We start from the raw sequence: 20,634 nt of genomic DNA on the forward strand, positions 1-20,634 counted from the left end.
TCTGTGGAGGCGAAAGCAGATTTCCTAGTGGAGAAGTTAGTTAACTGGCAATGTCAAGGATACATGCTTACCAGCCAGTCTGACTGAAATCTACCACTTTTGTTCCCAAATATTTATTGTGTACGAGCCTGTTGGATGCAGATTTCAGTTTTGTTTTGTTTTCTCTGTAGTTCGGCTGTAATGAAGCCAGCCAGAAACAGCCAGGAGGAGAAAGGGTTTGAGAACAGTGGTTTAAGGAAAGGCCAGCAGGGGTCCACGTTCCCAGGACACCAGCACCCTGCTCACCTTCCTTTAAAAAGCCTAGAAATGTTTCCCACGAGCTGCCTTGTTATCTCTATTCCACCCTGAGCTGAAGGGGAAGAAGCAATAAACAGACCTTGAAAAGCCCTGATTCTCCCTAAATTTAACTGACCAAGCAAACCAAGAGCCGGCACCATTGCAACCCCATCTCCCAGCTGCCACATAAAAAACGACCCCAAAGAAATAGCTCCAGAAGGGAGCTTGTGAAATACAGTTATGCCACATCTTGGCAACCCATCTTCCTCCTTCTTCTAACTGTGGCTTTTTAAAAAATAAATATATATTACTCTTTCTTTGAAATGGGCTTTTGCTTACTTTTCTGTTCCAATCTCAATTTGGGCATTTATTTTAAGTCTCTGGAAAACTCACTCCCTGGGTCGAGTGGTATGCTCTGCAGGAATGACTCATTTCGTTTCATCTTCACTTTCTCTGCCTGCAGTCCCCGAGCAGGAAGAAAGGACCTTACAGAAAAACATTGCCCTGGAACAGCAGCTCCTGGCCTGCCTCAGCCACAGTGTAACATTTAGCAAACAGTCTAGCAAAGTGTCCTCATCTGTAAAATGCAACCCCACGAGCTGCCCTGATGGTCCACAGGTGAGATCAGTTAAGGCAATAAGCATAAAGGCTAGGTGAACAGAATACACCATGACGCCAGTGTGTGGGATTTCCATTCAGCAAAATGTCTCATGTTACTGGGCCTCCTCAGTTGCTGACTGTCCAGATGTGTCCACGCCACGGGCACAAGTACACTTTTCATTAGTTCATTCATTCAGCAAATGTTTACTATGTAGCTACAATATACTCTGCAGAGTTCTAGGTACCGGGGATACAGCCGTGAATCAGCTGCCACATTTAAATAAGGTGCCAGATATAAGTGCTATGAAGAAAACAAAACTGAGCCATCTGGTAGAGTGACTGGAGTCAGGGAGTTGCTTTTGATAGAAGCGTCGGGAAAGTCCTCTCTGAGATGCTGACATTGAAGCAAAATCGGGAATAAGACGTTGTTAGTGACAAGAGCATGCTCCGTGAAGAACATCCCAGGCAGAGCGAGCTGCCTGTGCAAAGGCCGTAAAGCAGGAAGGAACTTGGCTGGTTTGACGGATGGGGACACTAAACAAGTTGGCAGTCAGAGAAGTAGATCAGACCATACAAAGCCTTGTAGGTGGGACAGGGAGCTGGATTTCTCTCTAAGTACAATGAGAAGACACTGGGTTGTTTCCAACCAGGTAGTGATGTATTCATGTCAGCTTCTGCAGGGGACTGGGTTGCAACTGAGTAAGAGGTGAATACAGGGACTTCCCTGGTGACGCAGCGATTAAGAATCCGGGTTCGAGCCCTGGTCCCGGAAGATCCCACATGCGCAGAGCAACTAAGCCCGTGCACCACAACTACTGAGCCTGCGCTCTAGAGCCCGCGAGCCACAACTACTGAGCCTGCATGCCACAACCACTGAAGCCCATGCACCTAGAGCCCGTGCTCCGCAACAAGAGAAGCCACCACAATGAGAAGCCCGCGCACCACGATGAAGAGCAGCCCCTGCTCGCCACAACTAGAGAAAGCCCGCAAACAGCAACGAAGACCCAATGCAGCCAAGGATAAATAAATAAATTTATTTTTTTTTAAAAAAGAGGTGAATACAGCTAGGAAACATTTGCAGTAATACAGGCAGGAGACATTGGCGGCTTGGACAAAGAAGGCAGCAGTGGCAATGGGGAGAACTGGTTGGATGGAGGAGATGTTTTGGATGTAGAACAGGAACAACCAAATATACACAACACAGGTGGACTCGGCCACACGTTGTAAAATATCCCCAAGAATATTTGCTTTCTCTTTTACAATTTGTACTATTTTCATGTCCTATATTAAAACTGAGGGCAAAAAAATGGGCAATGATACAATTTCAGGCACAATATCTAACGTTTGGAGGAAAATATTAGATGATGAGACCATCGGATCCCCCAGCAACTGTCTGAGAGGAGGGCATGCAGGCATTCGCGACCTACCTAAGGTACTTGTAACTCAGTTATGAAATATCAAGGCCTGGCAGCTGGTGGGAGGTATTCCATGGGAGGTCTGTGAACTGATGGGAAGTAAAGGGCTTCAAAAAAGGAAAATAGAAACTTGCTTGCTTGCTGGAAAGAACCACAGACATAGGGGAAGGAGAAAGTAACCAGTTGCCCTTGATGAGTAGGACAAATGATGACCAGGAAAGGAATGAGTTAAAATTTCTCCACCCATATTGTGGGAAAGGGGCACCTTTTCACCTTTAACTAGCAAACAGACAGGGCTAACTCAATGCAAAGTGCCGTTACATCTCTGAGCACTCATTGACAACGTCACCTTGTGAGGGAGGTGACATGAGTCTCAATGATGGTAAGTTGGCTTGACCCAAGTCACACAGCCAATAGATCAGAAAACTGGAGTCAAACCCCGACTTCTGGCATCAGGCCACAGTTCTTTCCACAGCTCAGATAATTCCAGCAACTTGGATTCTCCAGAGCTCCCTCCCAAATATTCATGGCAAAGTAGATTTCCTTCTGCAACTGCAGTTCTTGCTCACAAAGAGCCTCTCTCCTGGAGGCAATCATAGCTCCCTGGAAGAAAGGGCTCATCTCTGCCTTTTCTAGAAGCATTTTAAAGCATTTTAAGCATTTTAAATATATCTCTTTGCCAGTGAATATTGAGGTCAGAAGGGTGGAATGGGGTAATGATGAGGGGAACAATTTAAAGAATAAACAGCAAAATTGTTTTAATATGTGGGGGTTAAAGCAAAGTAAAAAGCAAATGACAAACGGAGAAATATTTGCAACCTCTATCACAATAAAGTTAAATCTCAAGTATATTAAAAGTTTCTATAAATAGAGAAAGAAAACCCAACAATCCTGTAGAAAAAAGGACAAAAGATACAGGAGTTCACAGAAAAAGAAACACAATGACTTTTAAGTGTATGAAAAAAGTGCTCACTCTTGCTAATAAAAGAAACGTGAGAAGTAAAACTACAGCTAAATAGAATTTCACACCTATTACATTCACAGCTAAATAGTTTCACACCTATGAACTTTGACTACACATGTATATATACACACATATATGTATACACACACACACACACATACATATGTACATACATTCACTGAAGCTTTATTTGTAATAGCAAAAAACTAGAAGCAACCCAAATGTCCATCTGTATGTGGTTATAAAAAGGAATAAAATATATATAGCTATGGAATGATCATCAGAAAATACTGTTAATTTTTTAAATGCAAGGAGCAGAAAAGCATGTACAGTATGTTACCTTTTAGTTAAGGAAGGAATATGCGTGTAAGTGAGTTTGCTTATTATTAAAGGTGCCATGTAGGGACAGGAAAAGGACAGCGCAGAGGGTCAGGGCAAAAGCTGGACTTCTCTGAACATATCTTGTTTTTTAGACACGCCTCTGGAACTATGTAAGTGTTTTACCAAATTGTATTAAAAATTTAAATCAGAATAAGAAAACCTACTTCAAAATTGAAAACTAAGTGAAAAAAGAACCTAACTATAAAAAAACACCATCAAGAGACATCATCAAGTGATTTTAAAATGCAATAATTTGACCATGAGTCTTGAATGGATATATCCTAAAGTCAAAAAGAACTGCAAAGAAATATTTCTTTTGAGCATTTATATTGTCACTACCTACTCAGACTATATTTGTTCTTTAAAATAAGTTTTTCCTAGAGCTGTCTGCAGAAGGGGCCTGTGCAAAATGACCGAGCCAATACAAAGAGCACCCCCTGCGTTCAGACTCTAGTCTCAAAATATCTTCTCTCGGGCTTCCCTGGTGGCGCAGTGGTTGGGAGTCCGCCTGCTGATGCAGGGGACACGGGTTCGTGCCCCGGTCTGGGAGGATCCCACATGCCGCGGAGCGGCTTGGCCTGTGGGCCATGGCCACTGGGCCTGCGTGTCCGGAGCCTGTGCTCTACAGCGGGAGAGGCCACAGCAGTAAGAGGCCCGTGTACCGCAAAAAAAAAAAAAAAAAAAAAAAAATCTATATCTATATCTGTATATATATATATATATCTCTTCTCTCACTGATAGGAAGCATTTGCTCCTTGGAGAAATGGCTGATTGCAGATAGCACAAGAAATGTATGAGATGAGCCCAGAGAGGAGCAGGAAAGAGTGAGTCACCAAGACTTCTGGGATCACATCAAAAGGACTCAGAAGCCAGCTTAAAGGAACTTCTACTGGCCAAAGATGGAGCAATTTGAACATAAAAAGAATATCTGTCATTGATTGAAACACATCAATCATGTTAAAATGCATGTGTTTATAGGATATTCTTTTTTTAAATTTCTCATTGCTATGGTTTGGATGTCTGTGTCGCCCCCAAATTCATATATTGAAATCCTAATGCCCAAGGTGACGGTATTAGAAGGTGGGATCTTTGGGAGGTGCTTAAGTCATGAGGACCAGAGCCCTCATGAATGGGATTAGTGTTCTCATAAAAGAGACTCCACAGAGCTCCCTAGTCCCTTCCACCATGTGAGGATACAACAAGAAGTCTGAGACCCAAAAGACGGCCTTCCACTGACCACACTGGCACCCTGATCTCAGACTTCCAGCCTCTAGAACTGTGAGAAATAAATTTATGTTGTTTGTAAATCTCCCAGTCTGTCATATTTTGTTATAGCAGACTAAAAGGACTAAGACAGTCACCTCTGGAAGATGCTAGGAAGTTTACTCATTACTGAAAACTGGAAAATAAAGAGGAGAAAAATCAAATATTTTCCCCTCCCTTTCCTTTATGAATTCTACCTTGGGGAAAATTTTAAAGAAGAGAGAGGAATAAAAGTTCTTTTCTAAAGAATTCCAGGTAAAAAATGAAGAAGAACAGATAGAATATTGCTACTTTGCAACCTTTAATTAAATGATGGGTCCTGGCAATAATTATCAATGACCAATTAAGCTACTGGGTGATAAGCTGGTGGGAAATTTTATAAAAGGATGGAGTTGACCATACCTGAACACACTGATACATTTTAACATCACAAAAAGAGATACAAGCAGATGTTATATACCTCCTGATAGAAGTACTCAACACTGCCTATGAGATTGAGATATAAAGGGAAATCAAAAAGAATCATCAAGCCATTGGAGACTGGCTCATGAAATGTTATCTATATCCCAGATAACCCAGATATTATAAACTTCTAGTCCCCTGATAGCTTTCATGACCCTATATAGCAGAAAAAGATGATCAAGCAGATTTTTATCTTAGAAATGCAAGGATGGTTCAATAGTGGAAAACAATCATTTCAACTGATACAAGTAAAAACTTTTATAAAATTGAATACTCATTCATGACAAAATCTTAGAAAGCTAAAAATAGAAGGAAAAATTTTTAACCTGATACAAATTGATTTCTAAAAACCTACTATAAGATTCATACTTAATTGTAAAATATTAGAAACATTGTTTTTAAAGTCAGGAAAAAGGCAAATATGTCCTGTATAATCACTTTTGTCCCATTGTTCTGGAGGTCTTAGTTCATGACATAGGCCAAGAAATGGAAATAAGAGTTAAAGATTAGAAATAGAAAGAAAATATTGCTTTTATATACAAATTACATATCATCCTAAGAATTACATATGAAAACAAAACTACTAGAACTAAAAGGATAATTTAGCAAGATAGCTGGATAAAAATAAAAATAAATAAATAACACTGTTACAAACCAGCATTAACCAATTAGAAAATATTATAGAAAAATCTCAAGGTACTTAATTAAGGAATGAAACTATCAAAATATACATGACTTGTGGAGGAAATATAATAAAAATCATTGAAAGATATAAAATTTATAAATGGTGAAATACACTACATTTATAAGGAGGAAAAATAGCACCATTAAAATTTAAGTCTCTCCAAATTAACCTATAAATTCAATAGTTACAATTAAAATCCTATAGAGTTGACAAACAGATCCTAAAATTCATATTGAAGAAGAAAGCCAAGAAGTGCAAAGACAACTGTAAAGAATAATGAGAGGAAACTGTTCCAATATACAGTGCTATGTAATAAACTACCTCAAATCTAAGTTGTTTAAAACAATTTATTTTGTCCACAGATCTACAATTTGGGCAGATCTTGGTGGAAACCTCTCATCTCTGTACCAAAAAGCATCAGCAGGGGGCGCTGGAAATACTGCTTAGGGCTGGAGTCATCTGAAGGCTCATTCAGTCACCTGTATGGCAGGTGACTCTGACTGGGGGCAGGGACCTAGTTTGGGCTGTTGTCTGCAACACCTATACTTGGCCCCTCCACATGATGGCTCGGCTTCCTCACAGCATGGCAGCTGGGTTCCAAAATAAAATGTCCCAAGAGAGCCAGATAGAAGTTGTATCACATTTTATGATCTAGCCTTAGAAGTCACACAACATCACTACCACCACATCCTATTAGTTAGAAATAAGCCTTTCCAGAATCAAGGGGTGGGGAATTAGACCTGTTGGTGGGAGAATAGTTAAAGAATTTACAGATAAGTTTTAAAACCACCATGGGCATATCCCCACAAGATATGATATTTAAACTACAGCAATTAAGAATGACTCAGGGATAGATAGACAAAACATGGGATGGGATGGGATGGAGAACCAAGAAACAGTCACATATATATATGGATACTTGATATAACAAGAGTTGACATTACCAATTGGTGAGGAAAGTCTGGATGCTTTTTTTTTCTTTTCCATTATGGTTTATTACAGGATATTGAATATAGTTCCCTTTGCTGTACAATAAGACCTTGCTGTTTATCTATTTTATATATAGCAGTTTGTATCTGCTAATCCTAAACTCCTAATTCATCTCTCTCCCACACCCTTTCCCCTTTGCTTTCTATGTTGGACTATTTATTAAAATATTCTGTTACAAATTATATTTATATAGGAAGAAAAAAAAGCCTTACCTTATATAACAGAAAAATAAATTCTAGGTGAAATAAATGTATAAAGCCTAAAAACAAAAATCAAAATTTTAACAGGAAGGAAATATAAAATATATATTTATAACAATGGAAATTATTTCTTAAGACATCAAAAAGCACCAATCATAAAGAAACAGAATGAGAATTCTGACTAAAAGTAAAATTTCAGTTTCTATATAACTGAAGATAACATAAAAATATGGAAGTCAGGCCCTAAGCTGGGATAAGGCCTCTAACTCATGATTGGTGAGCATCAGGATGTATAAAGAATGTTTAATACTCATAAGGAAAAGACAATTAACTCAATAGAAAAATCAGCAAAAGCTACAAGCATTCAATTCATTAAAAAGGAATTACGAGTGATCAAAAAGTACATGAAAAGTTCCTCAACTTTTCCATTTATCAAGGAGATGTAGTTGAAACAACTATAAAATCCCATTTTTCATCCAAAAGATTGGCACATTTTTTAAAATAATAATATCGAATGTTGGAGGGACCACGCATATGCTACTGGTAAGTATATATTTTGGTAATTTGACAGCATCTAGTGTTAAAATGTTAAGTGTAATGTTAAAAACACCTGAACCTTGCCAACCAGTAACCCCACGTCTCTTAGGTACATATTGCAGAGAAATGCTCACACACATACACAAGAAGAAATTAGTAAACATGTTAATGGTTTGTGAGAGGAAAATTAGTAAATATATAAATAAATAAGAAGAAAACACCTAAGTGTTCATCAGGAAAGAAATCAATTATGTTATATTCAAAGAATTAAAAATTCAACACCTAAAATGAAAGAACTTGATTTATAAGTATGTTGAATTTTAAAAGCAAATTGCAGAAGGATAAGCACTGCATAATGTACCACTAATGCATTTTAATACCAGGTATTATCTACTGATACATGCTCATGTAATAAATGTATAAAACTATGGAAGTGAAGGATATGCACCAAGATAGTTTTCTCTGGGGAGCGGGGCAGGGAAATGAGGCTGGTGAGGGGTACAAAGGAGGCTTCAACAATATCTGTCACATTTTAGGTAATAATGGTAATTATAAAACTAAAAATCTGAAGCAAAAAGTCAAAATATTAAACTTTATTTCTAATTAATGGACAGGAGTATTTGTTATATTACTTTTATAATTAACGCATTTATATTAAACATGTTAAGTACCAATAAATTTAGTCGTTACACTCTTGTTGGCAAGTGTAAGAAACTCTAGGCAATCAGATTAGATAAAAACGGAGTATTTTGATTCACAGAATCTCAGGACAGTTTGAAAGACCAAGCCCTGGGAAGAACAAATTTGCAGCAGATCTTAGAAACAAACTTGAACCAAGAAACAGGAATGCCACCAGGATTCTCTTACCCACTTGGGTGTCTGCATCTTTCTGCACATAATACTACCATGATTACAACTGCTACGCTGCTGCTGCCACTACCAACAACAATGAACATTTATATAGTGCTTACTGTGTGCATATCAATGATCCAAGCACTTTACATTTATTAACAGATTTAATCCTCAGCACAATACCATTTTATGGATGAAGAAACTGAGGCACAGAAAGGTGAAATGACTTGCCCATGTGACACAGGTGGTAAAGAGTAAAATAAGGAATTAAACCTAGGCAGGCATACTTATGCCTGATCACTAGAAACTGATTCTCACCACTTGTAGAAATATGAGTATTGAGTATTTAAAGTAATTTTTTTTTCACCTCATACCTTCCACTAGTGGAGAAAGACAGATGCTCTTTCTGATCCCACATTTAAAAATCCAAGGGAAGGGCTGAGACTAGCCCATCTTGGGTCAGGTGCTCCTCCCAGATCAGTCATCTGTGGCCTCTAGAGGACAGTGGGAGGAGCATAAGAATCATGGAACAAAATGGAAGTTTCTAGGAAACCATAAAGTTGAAGCAGGAAAAGAAATTACCAGAAAAAATAAAGACTAAGTTTCCAAAGGCAAAGGGGAAAAGCAAGGATGAGGGGCTGAGCAGACAAATAATTGATGCCCACTGTATTTTAGCATGGTATTAAATACGGTGTTTGTTGTTTCTTTTATACTTTTCTGTTTTATCTAAAATGTGTACAATGAGCATGTATTGTTTTATAACTTTAAAAAGTTAAGTTCTCTCAGTGGCTGCCCCTCCTCTGAATTCTTCTTCCCTTGTTCTCTTTTCTCCCCCCGGAAACAGATTCAAGCACATTGTGTTGGTGGATGAATGGAGTCAATGTCTCCTACTCAGTCTCTGAATTCCTCCTGAAAAGTTTAAAATGCTCTTTGTAAATATTCCCATAGTGAAGAAATTAGGAAAGTTATTTAAAGGTCATGATTAAAAGTTGTTTTTAATGATTAATTAAATGTTTTATTTTCTTTATTTTGGAATCAGAACAGAAAGAAACTGTGTGTTGTAGGCAAACAGACCTTGGTTCAAATCTTGGCTCTGACACTAACGGGGAAATAATTTTGAACATTTCTTAATCTTTGTTATTTCAGGTTCATCACTTTTGAAATGGGGTAAATAGTAAAAACCTCAAAGGATTGGGGGTGGGATGGTATCTGTAAGGGAGAACATCAAAATGATAAGCATTTGGTCCAGGTGGTAAGGTAATCATAGATTTGTATGAGAATTTGTCAGTTGCCCAGAAGAGCATCAATGGTCTTCCAGAAAGTTGTCATGTAATTGGAGCTGTGTCTGTCGGTTATTTGTTTCTCTTTATTCTAGGGGAGGGGTTAGTCCCCCTGAGATGTGCGCTCGGGGAATATTGCCCCTGGAAAGGAAACTTTCCATGGTTATCTTCACCTAGCATTTTTGCTAGAAAATAAATATGTTTAATGGCATGTTTCTGCTAAAGAACATTCTCTTACTTGTCTGAAACTGGGGCCCGAGGAAGAGGCTCCTACTACCTTTCTAAGCTAGAATTCACCCCAAGGGCATTAATAATGAGCTGTCTCTGTCTTGAACGCTAATTTCTTTCTGCCACATCAGAGACGCAGTCCAGATAGAAAGATGCCTCTCAGGAGAGTATTCAGGAAGAGCATATTAGGTGCCTGGGCCCAGCATGAATTATTCATACTTATGGTGGCCAAGGAGGAAAGACAGAAGAGCGTCCCTGGGAGGGAAACAGATCCCAAGTTAGAAGGATCCTTTAACAGTGAGAATGGCAAGATGAGAACCTGAGTTGAACGTCTGATTCATCTGCAGGGCACATTCATCTTTCAGACTGAGGGAGCAACAATTCATTTCAAACACTTTACAGAAGTTCAGGATTGGACTTAATCCCAAAACTGAGTTTCAGAGCAACCCCTCTGATGTGGTGTGGACAGCCAGTGAAAGTGAAGGAAAATGAGATTTAGAAGGCAGTGTGGTCGGGAAGGTGATGGGAGTCTGCGCTTGGAGACTGAAGGTAAGAATGGAGGGAAGTGAACCAACTCAAGAGACATCTAGGAGGCTGAATCTGTAGGGCTTGGTGGTCATTTGGATGTATGGAGAGAGAAAGAGGAATGTGTCAGCAATTAGTCCCCAGTCACAGGCTGGAACAGTTGAAAAGGGGCATCTGGACATAGTGGCAAGTTCCAGGGAGTGAGGAGTCCCAGAGATAGCTCTAAACACCTAAAACAAGTATTCCTACCCCTGTAGCAATGAAATTTCCCACAGTAAATCAATATACTGACTCTTGTTTATGTAATAGTCTCTTATGAATTTGGTCAGCTTAAGACATGCCCACAAATTCCAGATAAATTCATAAAACTGAAGTGGGGGTGATAGAATAGCTGGAATTACAGGAACCTCACCCTTGCGCTGCCCCTTTTCTAGATTTGACAGAGCTGCCAGCGCATCTTCTTCTCCATCTCTCTATTTAATGTCAACAGGGAGCTGAGAGTTTAACTCCCATAAAATTACCACAAGGGGGGTGAAAACAAGATGCTAAGAGAATTCAAAGAAAGGAGAAGTGGTCCACATGGGGAGAACAGAGGATCTGACCTGGGGGTCAAAATTAGGATTTGGAGTTGAAGAGAAGTGGCACCTACTTGATTTTAGAAGAAGATGGTAGAGGGTAACAGAGGGTAAAAATCTGAAATAAAAATGAGAATGTCTAAGTGCACAGCGTCTGGCATACAGCAGGCACTCATTAAAAGAGTCTTTGATCTGGGTGTAAATCTTAGCATCTTTCAAGTCTCAAGTATCACTTTCATCCTTTGCTTACTTATGTACCTGAACTCCCAGATCATACTCTTAGAGCTAACAAGGTCATATTTTCTCAGCACTGGCTTTTTGTCTCATATTGGGATCCATTTTTCTTTCTAATCCAGTAGCTCTTCTTTGGAGAAGAAGGAATTAAGAGACCACTCCTCATTGGGAGGAAATTTTAAAGTAGCTCTTGAGCCAGGTAGATTTGCCCCAGAATGGGGGAAAGAAGAGCAACAAAAAAAGGAATTAAGGCTATCACGTCTGGCGGATGCTCAGTTCTCGCTGAAAGAAAATCCTCCTGGCAGTGTCCAGCACATAATAAATAAATACTGTGTAAATCATTGTTGAATGAGTAAGTGAATGAACAAAATATCCAATCATTTTAATAATAATAACAGCTAATATTTATAAAGGACTTACCCTATGGTAGTTACTGCACACGGTGCTTACATTCATCACTTCCTTTTGATTTTTCTCTTTATAAATGAGAATTAAGGTAACTTTCCTAACATCACACAGCTAATGAGAAATGAAACCAGGATACAAACCCAACATTGCATTTATTTTAGTCCCACACTAATCCTATTGCTATACCATATTTTGTCCCAAATATTTATTCAACAGATATTTATTGAGCACTTATTATGTACCAGGTACATACTAGATATTGGAGACAGACTGGTGAACTAGACTGACCCGAACCCCTTCATGAATCTTAAAGTGGAGGAAACAAAATAAATAGGCAAGGAAATGCTAAACACATCCATAAACAGTTATTTCAGCAGTTGATAATCTCTTAGAGCAACAGCAAACAGTGGAGGGCTACTTTTAACAGGATGGTCAGGAAAGGCATCTCTGAAGGGGTGACATTTAAGCTAAGACCTGAAAGTTAAGAAGTTTGTGAGGCAAAGCACCAGGAGGAAAAGTCATTTTTTAAATCCTGTATGAAAAACAACAAAATGGCGAGCATTTCTATGGTAAGTTTTAATTTCCCAGGCATATCTGCATGCATTCTTTTACTCCACTAAGACAAACCTTTGGAAAGTGTTCCACTTTAGGGTCCTTTCCACAAAATGCATCCTGTTATTTGTTCACAGTCCCCATCACCATTCTGTTACATTGGTTAATAATTACAGGTCATCAGCAGGGCTGACGTAAAGGTCAACCACCTCTGAGAAAACAAAAATCCTCCAATTAGCTAAGAATCAGTGAAGAGCGATGCCTGGAGGAGTAGCAAAGAAATCAAAGGAAAAGGTTGCCAACAATCATCCAAAAAGCAACTGGCTGCTCTTTAGGGAAAGCCCAACTTGGCCAGCTTAATGAGCCTTGAAGCTCTGAGCAAACAAATCCAGAGTCCGCAGTAGAGGCAAACACAGGGCAACAAAGAGGGGACCATTAAACACACAGATTGGATGTGACCCTCTCTCCACTGTGAAGGAGCTTGGCAACCCTGGTGAACCATCCTGGGGAGATACAGTCAGGATGGTCTGGGATACAGCATCTCCCAGAGGAGAGCTGCCCAAACCTCCCTTCTTATTCTTTCCCCATTCAATGCCCAAATCTCTCATCCTTCACCTCACACTGGACCACCAGCACAGTTTCACGAATAAGACTCAGAGATTACCAGTGTATGAGATGTGAACTGCCACTATTACCAGGGCAGGGACTGCTAATCCATCCATCATGGCATCCTTTTCTCTGAACCTGCAGGCAACCTCAGAATCCCTCTTGATACAAATCTAGAGGCAGCTACTATCACGTACTAAGAATTCAGACACAATAAGAAGTCTATGTGGCATTCCTGAATTCTAAACCATTTTAAATATCACCATCTCGAAGGTCGAATAAGCGCTCTATATGGGCTGATGCATCTGAGATTATCCGGTATAGTAGGAACTGCCATTCAGTGAGCTGACTTCACACCAGAGTGCTCTGTGAATTCTCTATGGACTCTGTACTAACTCACCCCCATGCAACTCCAGGAGGTAGGAGATAATATTAGTCCCCTTTTACAGATGAGGGAAGCAAGGCTCAAAGAAGTTAAAGTAACTGACAAAGACACGAAGCTGGTAAGTGACTGACCTAGAACACAAACCTGGATTTTGACTTAGGGCACTTTTGAGTATACCACATCACAGTTAATTTTTTTAAGTGAACGACATGGTGCATGTCAGAATGAAAATTTCTTCAGGTTCTACCAAACATGGACCAAATACCAGTAACTAGTCCTCCAGGAGACACATTCGCATTTCCAAACTCACAGCAGTAACGAGATCCCCCAAAAACTATTGAGGTGGCTATCGGGGCTCCTGAGAAGGAAAGGCGCTTTAAAAAAACCTCCAAGCTAATGAGCTGGGATTTGATCTCAGGCCTTCTAAGACCAAATTAGGTCTTAACACTGAGGTACCGCCGAGTATATCCTTTCATGCCTTTATGCAAACTACAAATGGTTCCTGTGCTGGACAAGGGGGCGACAATGACAAACAGCATTCCACATGTCCATGGAGCTTACAAACTAATAGGGGATATAGACATAAACAAGCACATAGAAAATCACTTATTTACGGTTGTCAGCTCTCAGGAGCCCGAGAGAAGGAAACGATGGACAGCTCTATTTTGAATGCGGGTTCGGGGAGGTCAGCCTGAAAGGACAGGTGAGTTAAGCATCTCAGGGGACTCCTTGGCTGCCAAGGTTCCTGGGAGTTAATGAGGCACAATGTTGCTGCAGGAGGTTGTTGAAAAGAAAGGATGAATCAGGAAGGAGATAGAGACATTCTTGGTTCCCAGTCTGGCCAGGAACTTGCACTGGAACCTGGGACACTGGAGGTGGTGGCTGCTGAACCATCCATTCCGTGTGTCCCACTCAGTTGCTTCTTGGACAAGAGAAAGAACCCCCTCCAAGATAACTATGGCAGAGCACAGATCTGGGCACCCCAGCCTTGGCTTTTATTCTGTCCCCTGTGCATTAGGTAAATACATTCACTGCCAGATTTTCCCAGTACGTCAGACAGAAGCTGTCATCTGAGGCAACAGGTAAACTGAAAACAGGTAGAGACCCATAGAACTTAAAAATCGACCCAAACAATAGCATTTTTACTGGAGTCCATGGATTACTGAAGCCCTAAGAAACACTCTCCTAGAAAAAAACTAATTTTAGAAATACTTTGTTCTCTATCCCAAGATGGGAGGCTTACAACAGGAGGCCTCTGCAGGTTTCCCTTCTTCAGAGCTGGTTGGGCCACATAACCAGATTTCAGCATTTTCTATTTCACAACTAGAAAGCAAGTATTTGAGAAGGGAGGTGGTCATAGACCCAAGTAAATTTGACTGATAATCAATGAAGAGTAAGAAACCCCAAATGTCAACCTTTTCCGGTTTCCTCAATGGATATGCCCTAGATTTATTTGAACAGTCTCGCTTTCTTACAATATAAATTAATATACAAAATGTATAGGTATATATAATTTTTAATTGAATTAATGAGGGAAGTTTGCCCTTTTGTCCATGCTGACGTAAGCAGTACTGGACTTTCTATACAGCCATGCACAACTAGAAAATGAGAGCGGATATATGAAATGGCTGGTTTCAGACGCTGAACAACAATCATCACAGGACTTTAAACCTTGTGAGAGACAAGAAATAAATGAGGTAAAGCACTACGATTACCCTAGGCTTTCTGCCTGGAGGCACCTTCTGGACTACGGCACAGGACAAGGAAACTGTAACGAAGTGTGGCGGTATCACTGAGTTGAGGAAACAGAGACAGAGTTCAGTAAGGTGGGGAATTTTCAAGGCGAAGCACAGGAGGGTACTCATGACCAGGACATCTTGCCTTTTTAAGCTTCCGGTGCTTCATCTCTAGAATGTGAATATTTATGTTTAATCCACATTGAAAGAGTTGAAAGACATCGGTGACAGCGATCATTTACTGAAAATTTATGATGTACCAGGTATCGTCCAAAACCTTTATGTTTAATTTGCACAAATCCCCCTAAGGGAGGTGTTATCACTGCCTCCTGTGACAGCTGAAGACCCAGAGAGGAGTGATGTGCTAGGCAGCCTCTAAGATGGCACCCATGACCCTGCTTCCTGGTAGTCACTCTTGTGGATCTTTCCCCTTGACTGTGGGCTGAACCCACTAGCACTTCTGAGATTAATTTATAAAACACAATGGCTTCCATCTTGGATGTCCATCTCATCTCACTCCCCTGGGCTGCCCCACAGACTCCCATGTGGCAGCCAATAGCCAAGGGGGAACTGAGACGCACATGTCCACAGCCCATGAGAAAAATGAATCCTTCCAACAACCACACGAGTGAACTTGGACGTGGATCTTCCCCCAGTTGAGCCTTCAGATGAGATCACAGGCCTGGCTGACAGCTGAAACAGGGGACTCAGCTAAGCTGTGATCAGATTCCTGACACACAGAAACTGTGAGATAACTCATGTTTGTCCTGTTAGTCACTAAGTTTGGGGGTATTTTGTTATGCAGCAATAGAGAGCTACGACTTCAAACGTTACTTAATGTTAAGTAACTTTCCCGAAGCCACAGTAGTATAAGTAAACTAATATAAAATAGCAACCAATACAAATTAGGCCCTCAGTAAAGGGTAATGATTGTGAGGAGGAGAAGGAGGATGACAATTGGTGATCTAAGTAAATAAGACAAAAAATACTGTGTCAAAACTATGGCCAAAAGGGCTTTCTGGACGAACTTTCCAAAATGCATCCTTCTTCTTAAGAAAAAGGAAGAAAGTCAAAGTCTGCTTTCTCCACCTTCCTCTGGATGCAGAGAAGTTCAGCACAAAGAAGCACATGCCTACTCCTCCTACCAGACAGGCTGGAACTGCCTAACGGTGTCCACATCTCACCAGAGAGGGTCCTGGTGCTGGGATGAAGTAAATATGCACACCAGAGGGAATCTAAACTCCAATCGCTGGGCTTTTTAAAAGCTCGTATTTGTATATTTGATGTGCAACCTAATTAGACCAGAGCATCTTTAATTAAGTGTGTCAGCCCCAGTGGAAGCCGCAGAGTTCAATGCTAATAAAGCTGATAAAGGTTTTTGTTTCCCAGACTTCTTTTATTTAATGCCTCAACCATGTTAAGCCAATCTGTAACATATGGGCAGTTCTCCCACTATGGATTTATCATTTGGGTGTTTCTTTCTGTGAATTAACGCAATCAAACTCCTGCCAGTGTTAATTATTTTTCTCCAAGCAGCAAATCCCAGAATTTAGCAATAACCAGCTGCGATTTACTGCTGGCAGTGCGGCGGAAATGATGGACTCGCGCTGTCTGCCACCGCCACAGGCAGAGATAGGCTTCTGTGCTCCAGGGCTGACCTTGGCTTTCAGTGCTTCCAGACACAGGCAACATTCTTGGCACTTGCCAGCCTCACCACCCCTCTAGGAGCATAAATCTTGTGGTTTGCAATAAGCTGCCCTTGTAGAAGTTTTGCTGGTCACTAGAAGACTACCTGCCTAGCAGACTCTCGCAGGCAGTGGACTGCATGTACCGTCTGCCAGGACTCCTCTGTCAGGTCTCGCTAACAGAACAAAACTCCCCAAGACAAAAGCCCTGAACTGTGCACCTTTCTAGTGCTCTTCCCTGTAGCTGGAATGCTTTTCCCCACATTGGCCCATAACTAGTAATCATTCATCCTCCAGGTGTTGGCTTAAATGCCACTTCTCTCTGTCCACTCCATTTAACAGAGTTCTCAGCCACAATGAAATCCTCTCTCAGCTTCCTACTGCATTCAAAGCCCTAAGCATAGGATCACAATTACCTACTTTACTTATTCATTTGTTTACTTATTTATCATGTGCCCCCCTCCCATAGAATATTAGCTCCTCAAGATGAGGTCATGCAGCCTTATTCAGGGCTATATCCCCAGCTCCCAGCACATCATGGGAGATAGAGTAGGTGCTTAGCCAATAGCCAAGTCATGAAAAGATAATGAAATCTCAGAGGGATGGCTGGGTGTCTTTTCTACCCAAGTCCTGATCTGTATCAGAAATACTACAGATTCCAAATAACTTCCAAGAGGATTTTTTTGATGATTGATTGGGAGAGTCACCTGCTGCCCATAATGAGACAAAAGAAAGGTCAATAATAAGACAGAATAGGTAGCCATACTTGGCTAAATGGTGAAGTGGATCAGAATTTAGAATGAGCAAATTGGGATTTGATTCTGGCTGTGTGGCCTCAAGTAAGTCATTTACCCTCTCTGAATTTCTGTTTCCTTATTTAAAGAATGAACCCAACCATCACCAAAGAGGTGTGAAAGAGTAATTGGAACATGTAACCGTTCAACAAATGTTCTTTGAATCTGAATTAGAGGAATATCAATCACAGGAGAGGAAAGGGTGTTGTCCTTGAAGATATCCAGATTTAATAGTAAATAAACACCCAATTGAATTATTAAATTTGTGGTGTAGGCCCATGTGATTTTATGAAACGTGGAGAGTCCACAGACCTATCCTCAACCTGCTGAAGTTACTTCACCATAGCTTCAGGTGATGTTGCATAAAGAAAGTTCCTAGTTCCTGAATATCTACTTAGAAAAGGAAATGAAAACTAGACTTCCTTCAGATTTCCCTTAACTCTTTTACTCATTCCAGCATTGCTAAACTTCTCCCCTCAAGGCCATCATTTCCATATCTGTAAGGCTTACCATATCTGATTAAAGCAAACCCCAGGCCCCCTTAAAACAGACACCTAGAAATGTGGAGAAGAACTAGAGGAAATGCACAAAGGCGATTCTAGGGACCGTGGGTATCTGATCAGGGTTTGCTATCCTTGTTAATGATGAAAATCTTTATTTCATGGGCAGGGGGACAACATGGAAAGCTTTTTAAATCAGTAAGTGGCATGATCAGATTGACATTATAAAAAATATTTTCTGAGCTCATCAGAACCAGGAAACATCCATCTCAGTTTTCTGTCTTAGGAACAGAAGTTCCAAATGTTAGGGATCATAATGTTTTTCACCATGAACTTTCCTATGCTGAGAAAAGAGGGACGATGAGATGCATGCTGGGCAGGGTTTAATCTCTGTCTGATGAAGTTAAAGTGTTACTCAGGAACTTGCCCTCCCTGAACAAAATCGTTAATAAGAACACTCATGCGTTCATCTGAACACATGATAGATAAACCTTTTTATAATGGGCTCAGACACCAGCTCTGAAGATCTTACAAGCGTTATCATGATCCTTCCAGAGGCTGCCAATTTCCAAATTAAGCCTGATTAACAGCCAGCAGACAGCATTTAATATCCAGCCCAAACCCATAATAAGGTTGACCTCATTACACTTACCCCAAACTGGGAAGAGGAACCAAATGCTCTCTGAGAGCAGACAAACTTAGAGTGAATAAGAAAGAGTGAATATATTCTCATTTCTGTATTAGATTCCAGATGTAAGGAAAGTTGATCTTATGACCTTTCACTCTCCAAGGAGCTTCCTCACATTGTTTTTACTTTACCCCCAGCTTTGAAATCTCTAAACTCAAGAGAAGTGACATTTACTAAGCACTATGTACATGTCAAAACCTCAGCAGAGCTTCATGGTGGCAGTGAATCCTTGAAGAATTTTAGAAATATATACATATATAATCCATATAATAAATATGTTATGTACAGTGTACACATACAATGGCTTCTGCTCTCAAAGCACACATTCTATTGCAGGAGCCAGTCTGATGAACACAACTAGTGGAAGATTCTTAGAACAAGAAATAAACGGCTCCATGGAAACATCAGATACATCTAGAAAGGACATGTGATCAGGGCATTGGGAAAGGGGTCCTTTGAAAACCTAAAAGGCCTCTTTGGACTGAAATTGATCAGTCCCATGAGGCTGGTCATAGGTCCAAGGACTTGTGTAACGCCTAGAAAAGGTGTCATGTGGGGTGGAATTCACCCTGAAGTCATAAATGTACTCTGAGAACAAAGTTGAGGAAAGGAAGCTGAGAGAGCTGCTGCTTGTGGCAACCTTCAGTTACTTGAGGTCCCATTCTGAGATCCTAGGGAGAGAGACGGTGGGTACATAAAGGGACCTAGTTAAACCAAAGAGCTAAGGTTGCTGTAAGAACTCAGAAAGCCAACCAGCCCGGCTTTGGGGCTTAGTAACTGCGGGCACCTGAGGAGTGTGATTCCCAGTGAAAGCAAAACAGGCAAGAGGCTACCGACACAGTGACTGGAAGGGCAGCTACCCCACCGTGAGCCGGGAGAAGGGATGTCACCCGGGGCTGTGGATGGAAATGTTCTCAGAAACCACTTGATCCAGCTGAGAGTGGTTTGGGAATGACTTTCTGGAGCCTTTATCAGTGGATTCAGAAAATCACATTTCTCCAACTATGTCCTGTAAAACCAACAAAAATGGACACCAAGGGAATCGGGAGACCCTATCCTCATGCTTCCTCCCTGCCATGAATGAGCTGTGTGACCATGCGTGATTCAAGTCTCCTCTCTGAGCCTTTGCTTACCCATGTATTAGATGAAGGATGTGGAATGACAGAAATGATAGTTTTATTACAACAGCACCTAATAAGCACCTAATAAGTTCCAAGCCCTGTACAGGGTAATAATATATATATATATTTTTAACTATTTTCATATAATATATACTTCATAAATAACCCCATGAGGTATGAATGTGTCCTTATTATCAGAAGGGTTAATTATCTTTCTCTAGGTTGCAAACCTGTAAGTGGTATTGGTGGGACTCAAAGCAAGGGCATCCCACCAAAGGCAATACCCCACAACCTTCAAACCATACAAGATTACCATGAAGACCAGTAAATATATAAAAATTTAAAATAATGTGTACAAAACCCTGATGTACTCTAAAAATTCAGGAATATTATTACTTTTTTAAATAATGGAAAAGTAAACAGAGCTATTGTATCGCAATTTTATATAACATTGGGCTGTTTTTCTTCCTCCTCCTAGCATCTTCCATTCTGCATTCTGGCAATATTTATCCAATGTTCAAAGTTCAAATAGAAAGATCCATCCACTTCTCAAATGCACTTGTGATTATTTTTCTATTATTCCATATGCTGTGCTCGCATAAAGACATCTTCAATACATCTTTTCCTGGCATCTGTGTCCTGGTTCAGCTTCTCCCCACAACCTGTCTGCTCTGAACCTTATAATGAAACCA

The sequence above is a fragment of the Globicephala melas genome, chromosome 19 (genome assembly GCF_963455315.2).
Source record: "Globicephala melas chromosome 19, mGloMel1.2, whole genome shotgun sequence".
NCBI classification, from domain to species: Eukaryota; Metazoa; Chordata; class Mammalia; order Artiodactyla; family Delphinidae; genus Globicephala; species Globicephala melas.